The sequence below is a fragment of the Pisolithus orientalis genome (assembly GCF_024613125.1).
Source record: "Pisolithus orientalis strain OTSU chromosome Unknown F5J12scaffold_43, whole genome shotgun sequence".
Classification (NCBI taxonomy): domain Eukaryota; kingdom Fungi; phylum Basidiomycota; class Agaricomycetes; order Boletales; family Pisolithaceae; genus Pisolithus; species Pisolithus orientalis.
In genome coordinates this window covers 150,349-159,970 of record NW_026260824.1, presented here as the reverse complement: position 1 = coordinate 159,970, position 9,622 = coordinate 150,349, and positions in this window count along the sequence as shown.

Here is a 9,622-nt window from a genome sequence, read left to right as displayed (position 1 = left end):
CACCCTGTCTGCTTTTGGTGTACTATATTGGCATCAGAACAGCACTGCCTCTCTGTCATCCCACCTTGGCCTAGAAGCAATCTCTTTGAGATGTGACATGCACAGCCTCCCCCTAATGTGATTCCAGTGTGCTTTCCCAGTTCCTGATATTACTTGACTCATACTTTGACATTCTGACTATCCTTGACTCACCTATTGCCAATACTTACCAATCTTTTGGCCTTGCTTACTGATTCTTTGCATTTTGGCTTACTTATCCTTACCAATGCTTTCTAAGATGATTACCCATCACTTACATTCCTTACTCATCAGTTACCAATCACTTACCAAGTGTTTGCACCTTGTTTTCCATAGGCAACACCCCTGTACTGTATATAAATCACTGTACTTAGATAGCTGAATAAGAAGAAGATGCCAGAGAGCCCCTCTTGCTCACATTTTTCATCATCACTCAGTAATTCATTCATCAGCTGTGATAGTTGAGACTTTATTAAGGGTCTAACTATCATCTGTCATCAATCTACTTTGTTCCAAGTCCTCCCTGAGCTCAGTGCAGCTCAGGGCATTGAATTAAGTCATCATCCATCCTTCTGTAGGCTGACAGCAGTCTACCCCATCACATTCTATTGCATTCTTTCTCCCTCTTTGTCAGGAGCACCCCCAACCCTCAGCACTCATCTTTGAGTGTTGTAGCCTGCAAAAACCCTCCCAAAGAAGAGGTTCTACCATCTAGTTACTGCATAGGCACACCACCACTCACTCTTTTTGTCTTTTGTGTTGGTTTTGGTTGGTTTCCACCACTGAACCACTCTTTGACTCACACCACTATGGCTGCTATTCTTTGTATTGTTAGTAAATGTTGTGCTATACCTTTCAAGCCTCTAATTCTGGTGGAGTGGTTTCTGGAGTAGGCCAGTTGAAGCCACACTGGGGCTGCATACATCATCTTCGGGATGCCTACTGTCTGGTGGAGCTGACACATTAGCTTTGCAGGTATGCCCCATGACATTGCAGATATCCTCCTTAGGAGGAGTGCTTGCTTCATTCCCTTTGCTATAGCTTGTGCTGCAGTCTGCAGTGCTTTTTCAATTCCCCTTGCTTTCCTGTGGAACTCATGTTCACTGGCTATTTCCTCCAGGGGACCAATCTTGGAGAGCTTGGTTCTTAACACTTTGTTGAACTTTTTCCAATCTACCTTGCAGTAGTTGTGGGCATGGAGAGATGAGGATGGCATCAACATTGTTTTGAAGTATGTTAGAACCAGTAGGTGGTCGGTGTTGGGTCCCCATTCTTCTGGGCTTGTGTTGCAGCTGACAATTCCTTCCATCACTGATTCTGTACAGAAAGCATTATCTGGGTGCATCCAATTGCCGGAGGATGACAAATGGAGAGTGGGTATCCCCTTGGGCAGTGCTTGGACCATTCCTTAGTCTGCCATTAGTTTGAGTAGTTTCTGCACTGATGTGAGGGCTGTTGCCATGAACAAGTGGTGATTGCAATCTTTGTCCCAGAGTGGGTGATGTCTATTGAAGTCACCCAGCCACAATATCTGGTTGTTCTCCATCAGGTGTAGGTCCTCAATGTTGGCAGCAAGGTATGTACTCAGCACATCTGCAGTGTGATCATGCTTGCAGTCATTGTATATGTTGAAGAGCATGAAGGTGCCTCTCATGGTTCTCATACAGATTACAACAACATCTGGGGACAGGAAGGGAACCTGTTCCCAGGTGTTAGTACTTATTCAGGAGTTGATTCATGTTACTGCTTGGGGCTTAGCATTTTGTTTTGCTTTGGTTGTCAGGTATGCCACTCTCCAGTGAGTGTTAGCTCATGTGTTGCCTATCTAGTCAATTGGTGGCTCTTGTAGAGATATTATGTCCCATTCATCCACTATTGGGCTGTTAATTAATGAGTGCATGGCTATGTGGGAGGTATTGAGGTTCTGTTGCCAGATGTGTAATTTTGTTAGTGTATTATTGTGTATATGGTGTTCAGACATTGGTCATGGGAGGGGTGGGGATTGTGTTGCCTGGTGGGGGGTTTGTGATGGGGGTGGGGATGGGGGAGGTTGAGTTGGGGTAGTGGTTGGGGGGTGTGGGAGATTATGTTGCATGTGGTGACACATGAGGGGGCCTCCTCTTCCTCCTCTGGTGTTGTTTCAGCCATGTCTAGGTAGTATGGTGTGGAAGACTGCTGCCTCTCCAAATGTTGTCTGTCTGAGTTGGCCCTGGATTTTGGGCTGTGTGTCATGACCATGACACTGACATAAGCTCCTAACACCTACTCTGCCCTCTTCCAACATGTTCTCATGCTTCTCTGCCCTCTTCCAATGCATTCCCACACTCCTCTGACCCTCCCAACACCTCTCTAAGGTCCCCTGTCCATATTCTGACTGACTCTGCCCACCTCTGCTCTCAGGCCAGTCATGTGAAGGCCAGACCTTCACCTGTGCCTCCTCCAAGACCTTGGTCAGCTTGTCAGGATGTCAGACTTGCAGCCCTGCATCCCAGATAGGGTTCCACCCTTGTGTCAGTTTTTTCTCCATTCTTCTGCTCCTTCAGTATTTACCCTCTCTCCCTTGTTGTAGTAGTTTCCTTGTCTCAGTTAAGGTCCCCATCATCCCTACCCTCTATCCCTTGTGTTGGAGGGACTGCTAACCTGTTATACACTTATTGGTTTGCATTTTACACTGCACCACCCTTGACCTACATCATATATAAGGCCACATAGTACTCCAACATAATCAGTATGAATATTGAATAAAGTCCCCACCTTCAACTCCCTCTCAGTTCCCTCCAGAGTTTCACCTCCACTCCCTCTGAGTCTGCTCCACCTCTGAAATATGAGGGCTGAGCTCACGCAAGGGGCAGCACACTAGCTGAACCTGACACCCTCTCATCTGACCTCTGACCTCCAACTCCAAACTCTGCCTCTGAAACTTTCCTCCATACCCCTCTGCTCACTGTTCATTGAATATCTCACCACCCAGTGGTTGGATTCACTTCAGACTTTGACCACTGTACTCTGCAGCCCAACCCACTCCTACTCTTCCCTAAGAGGAAGTCAGGGGTGTTGTGTGATCTTGACACTGGGTTTTGGGGTCTTGTTGGTATGATGGGGTTTGTTGGCCATGGGGGTAGTTCAATGTGGGTCCATTCCTCCATAGTTGGGAAGTATGGCATTTGGTTTTCTGGGGTTCATTTGTCCATGGCATGACATCTTCTGGTGAGGTGTCATATACCAAGAAACCCACAGTTCAGTCTTATGTTCAGAATGCTGAGTCAACACCAAATGCCAAAATGAACTATGTTCCTCACTATACTTTTCTAGTTAGCTTTTGTACTGCCCTCGCTTGTGCCAAGGCAGTGTCTGTCTTCAGCTCTCAGACCCCCACCTCCTTGCTTGACTTTTAGTTAGTTCCTGGCTTTGCTATTTAGTCCCTCACTGGTAACCCCCAGCCTTCAGGTTTCCAGTCTTCAGTATATATACACTGCATATGTTGTACTTAGTTCCTCAGTCTGAATATCAACCTAGTTCACCCCCTAAGCTCCTAGCTTAAGCCTGAGACAACTCTCAGCCTTCACTCCTGACCCCCCTCAGCTTTCTCTGACTTCAACCCAGCTTGTGCAAGGGTCTAGCACACAAGCTAAGACCAAGGGTTGTTGCACCCAGCACTCAGCCTTTGGCCTTCAACCCCTGACCCTGTCACAAACTTAACACAAGGTCAGGGCAGTTTCTGTCAACACTGGTGTGGGTGTCATTCTGACAGTTGATGCAGTAGCTTGTGATGGAATTGCAGTCTTGTGTGTGGTGATCCTGGGCACATATGCCACACATGTCTGCAGTCTGTTTACAGTCCCTGGTGAGATGCCCAATGCATTGGCATCTAAGGCATATGATTGGCTCTTTTTTGTCTTTGTGTGGGCATAGCCTGTTGAGGCCCCAGTAGATGCCATCTCTGAGTAGCTGATTAGCAATTTCAGGGGAGGAGAGAGAAACAAGTGCATGTGCTACTCATTGGTTGGGGGAGCATTTGGCCAGATCTTTGATCCATTTGATTTGAGTGATTGATTCATGCAGCATGTTGTTCTCGCTTTCCATTTTGCAGAGGGTGTCTGGTAGTTCTGTGTTGGTCAAGACAGGGAGGAATGGGATTACTATGTTGAAGTGGTAGTTTTTGATCATGACCTTACCACCTAGTTTCATAAGGAAGGTTGCATTGTTGGTGGGTTCTTTAATCCACACAATGACTTCTTGGGTGTTGAGCTCTAGGAGTATTCCATTGTTGCATAGCTGTGTGATTGATTTGAGTTGTAGGTCAGGGCTGTTGACTTGTTCTACTGCCTCCATTGCTAGTTTGATCACTTCTATTATGGACTCTCTTGACAACAAGTCATTGAGGGTGGGGTGATTGCTGCTGGGGTTGATAAGTAGTTGACTCTCTATTACAGTGGCATGGGCCTTAGTGTATTCCAGTGATAGATGTTTCCCAGTGGGATTTGGTTGGAGTTAGTTGCTGTTGTTGCTAGGGCATCCCTGTATGGCATGTGGATTGTAGGGGGAGGTGTGTGGTTCTTGAGTAGATTCTTCATATCTTCCATTGTCATCTTCATCATGTTTATGTCTGTGATTATGTTTTGAACCTCCCCTTCCAGATGGTGGGTATCCATGCTACCAGTTGTGTTGGCAATTAACTCCATTTTTTCAACAAGGTTGTTGTTCAGCAAGTCTGTGTTCTTGTTGATTTTTTCTAGTTTTTCAGCAGTCAATAGGATCTTGGCTATCTGTGGGGAGATGGCCATGATGACTGAGTTTTATATGCTGGTTGATATGGCTTTGATGACAGTGTTTGCAATTGCCAATACAGCTAGTTCCCTAACTAAGTACACTGCAGCTCTGATGGCTGACCTTAGTGTATTATTCACTCCTCTAGTTTGTGAGATGTAGAATAGCATGTATGAGATGTGTTTGGGGGTGGCTGGTTTGCCTTGGACCATGTATAGTTGGTCCAGATATGATCTGGCTGAGTCTACATTTTCTATTTCAGCTTCCAGGTCATTGATGATGTAATCTAAGGAGAATCCACTGCTCCTGGTGGATTTACCAGTTAGGCCAGGGCCTGATGCATGAGGTGCTTGTGGGGGTCCTGGCATGGCATGGGAGTTTGACCTCAAGGATGTCTGTCCTGTTGAGGTCATGCAGCAAGGGTTGTGGTGTATCAAGAGTGCAGGATGTGAGTGATGGGTTAGGTTATGGTTCTGAGGACTGGTGGGGTGTTTGTTTATCATCACTATTCCTATGACAGGCTCTACTTTTTCCTAGCTGGTGTGATGAGCTCCAGAGAAAAATTTTCTTTTGGGGTCCTGGTTGGGGTGCCACATGGAGCAGAGTCAAGGAGCATTTTAGACACACTCCATTTCATGCAATTGATAGCCAAATTGAGCAAATAATGTAGACTGAATGTCAGAGGTACAACAACCTTTGGGCAAAGTTGTTGCTGAAACACATCTCCAGTACTGAGTGACAAGGGTCATTGTCATCTGTGCAATTGATCACCAGATCAACACCAAGACCACCCTTGAAGGTGCCAAGCCTTCAGTGGCTGTCAAGGGAACCAAGCCTGTGACATTTTGTAGAGAGATGCTCCAAGTGTTCTGCTGCTAAGTGGTAGAGCTTGAATGGTAGAAATTTACAAATGATGGAAAGTGCTGAGTTGCCACTTGCCTCACAGTCAGGCTGCCATACACAATACATGGCCTGAGGGTTTATACTTCATAGTAATTAATTGGAGACCAATGTGAGAAATACTTGCCAACAGATAATACAATAGCTGTTAGTCTTTACATAGATATGGTAAAAGAAATTCTGGTGGGAGTATGCACACAGTCATCTGCTAGATAGAGTGGCTCAAAAAAGTGTCCCAATGTTTGGTGATTTTGGATGGATTTGAGATTTATGAGAGAACCAGTAGGAATCAGTTCAGACTCCTGCAGGACCAAAAGCAGCACTAACTGTTGCCTTGACAACAAGGGTTTGTTCATGTAGTTTGGTTGCCATGGCACTGAGATATAACCATTTTAAAATGACATGTCATTGGGACACTTTTTTGAGCATGATGTTGTCAGTCATTATTTAGTAAATAACCTAAGGATTTGACAACTTCATAAGGATGGTTTGCTTCAATCTTGCCTGATTATGTAATGTACATAATCCTGAGCCATAAAAAAGACTTGGTGCCCACTCAGATAACCCTACTCCACCTTGAAATGCATTTTTGCCTCTGCTGGAGCAAGTGTCCATCTTCTTTCTGAATCTGGCCTTTCTGCTCATCAAATATCCTCTAAAACAAGTCTGAGAAGCAGCACTGTGGCCAGGGTCATCTGAGAGTTCCAGCTAGATAAGGAAAACCTCAAAATGTGACATCCTTGCCAGCTTTCTTCTACTAGCAGAAGGATAATAATCTCTAGTGTGACCTCTGGAAGAACTGAAAATGCCATCCAGGCCACCCATATAATAAGAGTGGCCCTTTCCCCAATGTGTTGATATTGGCAGTGTGGTAAATTCCATGTAAATGGGGATTGAGGGGGATAAGGTGGCAGGTGTACACTCTTTGCAGGACAACAATCCTGAAACTGCCAGACCTGACAGGCATAATGCTGCCATGGGGTATGTGGGTTGCAAGCCAGATGACCCTATGAAGGCTGCAATATGATCAGTCCAGAAATGTCACTTAAGAAGAACATACTCACCTTCACCATGAGATATTAGTAACAAAGTGCTTGCTAGCATTTCAGTGTCTGCTGCATTCAATTCAAGGTTTCTGATCAGAGTAATTAGAGCACCTGTGCCAAAATGTGTTAATTGTCAGGAGTTAGTCAGAAAAACACATACTGAGGTTGCTAGAGCTTATACCCAATCCACTTCTGGGCAAAGGTATCTCAGACATGGTGGGTCAGGGAATGGGAAGGAAAGGCTGGAGAGTGAATGTGCAGAGAATTGTAAGTATGATGGCATATCTCCAGCAGAAGGCTACCTCATTCCCTTTCCCCATTTGTCAGAAGCCATTGTGGGAAAACTGGAAGTTTGACCATGATGAATCATGCACTTAGATGTGATGTAACTCTTCATAATACCCTGGAGGAAGTAGCAGAAATTGATGGATAAGATACACTGAAAAGCTAAACACATGCCCACATTAGAATTTTGCATGGTTGATCATGAGGCAACCTGGAGAAAATTCATAGTAGAAAGGAGAACTTGAGATCAACAATCAGAATCACTGCCCTTGAAGGTAACATGACACCAAGTCTCTGATACCATAGAGGAACACACCACGTATTCAATTGGCAGGGATAGATATGAATGGATGTGTTGCTAACTCAAATCTTCCAGACTAAAAGGCAAGGGGAGAACTGCACTATCATCTATGCAATTGACCACTGAATCTGTACCAAGGATAGATGAGTGGGGAGACAAAGGCATTGCAATAGAAGGCATATACTGGCCAGGCAGAATGACAGTGCAGCCAGAGGTGGGAAGAACAATGGACCTAGTAATGTAGTATTCACTGGTAAATGGGTCAGTAGACTGCAAAGCATAATGACATGTAACTTATGCCAAAAGCACTGACCTGCAAAACCTTCATTAATGTCACTGAAATATGAGGGTCAGTCTTGACTGTTGTCATGTAAATACTACAAGAGAATGGACCATGAGGTGTCTGCATGTAATGAGGTATCTACACCATTGGTTGAACAATGATGACACATGTCCTAAGGATGTAAGGAGGCAGCAATGCTAGTGGTGGAAATAGAGAGAAGATGGCTTTAAAAGGAAAAGAAGTCCAACAGAACAAACATAAGACAGACATAAGGTAAAACAAGGAAAACAGGGGTGAAATGTGACAGGGTGGGATGTCCCAATGTAGGCTTGGATGCTGTTGTGGGACATCTCACTGGTTGGCAGAGGGAACAGTGGGATGTCTTAATGTATCCTTAGAGGCTGTTGTGGGACATCCCACTGGTTGCCAAAGGGGAGGGTGGGATGTCCCAAAGTAGCCTCATAGGCTGCTGTGGGACATTCCAAGTCCCCTTATGAAAGTCAGTGGGATGTCCTATCCCAGCCTCAGGGGGCCATGATGGCACATCCTCCTAAGTTACCTTTGCATACCAGCACAATGCCCCATGACAACCTCAGAGGCTCACCTGGGACATTCTGCCCTCTGCAGATGGTGTTGCAAAGGTGACCAACACTGTGTTCTATGTAGGGGACTTTGAGATATTGGCTTGTAACACAAGTGTTCAAAAACCATTTACTTCTTCCTTCATACAGTACAAATTGCTTGAGGTATAGACACAAATTGATTGAATTTATTATTGCAATTTTCATGGTAAATGTGGAGGCCCAGGTGGGTCATCCCCCTGGCAACTAGTGAGATGTCCCAATACAGCAGAATCACATTGCAAAGATGTACATGAAAAGTACTATGCATGGTGGGATGGGAGGGGATGTATAGGTCAAAGGATACTTTGTGGATTGAACCTGTCAGAGTAGCAAGGGAAAGCATTGGTGAGCATTGGTAAGGATAAGTAAGCCAAAAAGTGAAGAAACAGTAAGCACAGTCAAAAGATTGGCAAGTATTGGCAATAGGTGAGTCAAGGACAGTCAGAATTTCAAAGTATGGGTCAAGCATTGTCAAAAACTGAGCAAGCACATTGGAATTGTATTAGGGGGAACTGTGCATGTCACATCTCAAAGAGATTGCTTCTAGGCCAAGGTGGGATGACAGAGAGGCAGTGCTGATCTGATGCCAATATAGGACATCCAATAGGGGATGGTGGGTGTCAGGTGTCAGAAGGGGTCAATATTTGGGTGTCTGTGGGGTGACAGGAGCATAGGGGATTGCAACTTTCCCCCTAACTGTCCTCTCAGTGAAGAAAATAAACACTTCATGAATGAGGCTCTGTTGGAAGAGAGGATGAAGGGGGAGTGTCTTTTGCTGTATCTTGCAACAAGGAAGAAAGATGTGCATCATACTCATGATGGACACAATCAGGGAGAGTAGAGAACAGCAGATTATGCTGTAGCTGTCTCAATTTTGAAAGAATGATGGATGAGATTGGTATGAAGATGTTGCAGGGAGCAGGGAGGAAGGATCCATATGCTGCTTGGACTGGAAAGACTGACACAACCACATAAGATCTTTCTAACCAAATGACAGACCTGAGGCAACCAAAGAATGTCCTCCTGGAGGTCACACTGACAAAAAGAACTTGCTGTCCAAGCTGGATGGGCTGAGAGGGTGCAGATGAGGATGGGATGTACCAGGACACTTCTGGATGGAAGCTAGTAGGAATTCCTGGTAGATATATGTAGCCATGGTCCCTAGCAAAGGGGAAAAGTGAAATGATTGATGTGGAGGTGGCCATATCAGAAAAATTAGCAGAATGAGCAGCTTTTGGAGTGAGTGCTGTAGAAATGTGTGGAGTGTGTAGATCCTTCCCAAACTTGGAAGGTAGGATCGCATGGCTGAGCACTATAAGTGAGTGTAAGAATGGTGTCAGTATCTGCAGAAATGGTGGAGATATGTCAAAAACTGGAATGCTGTACATGGGTGCTTAAC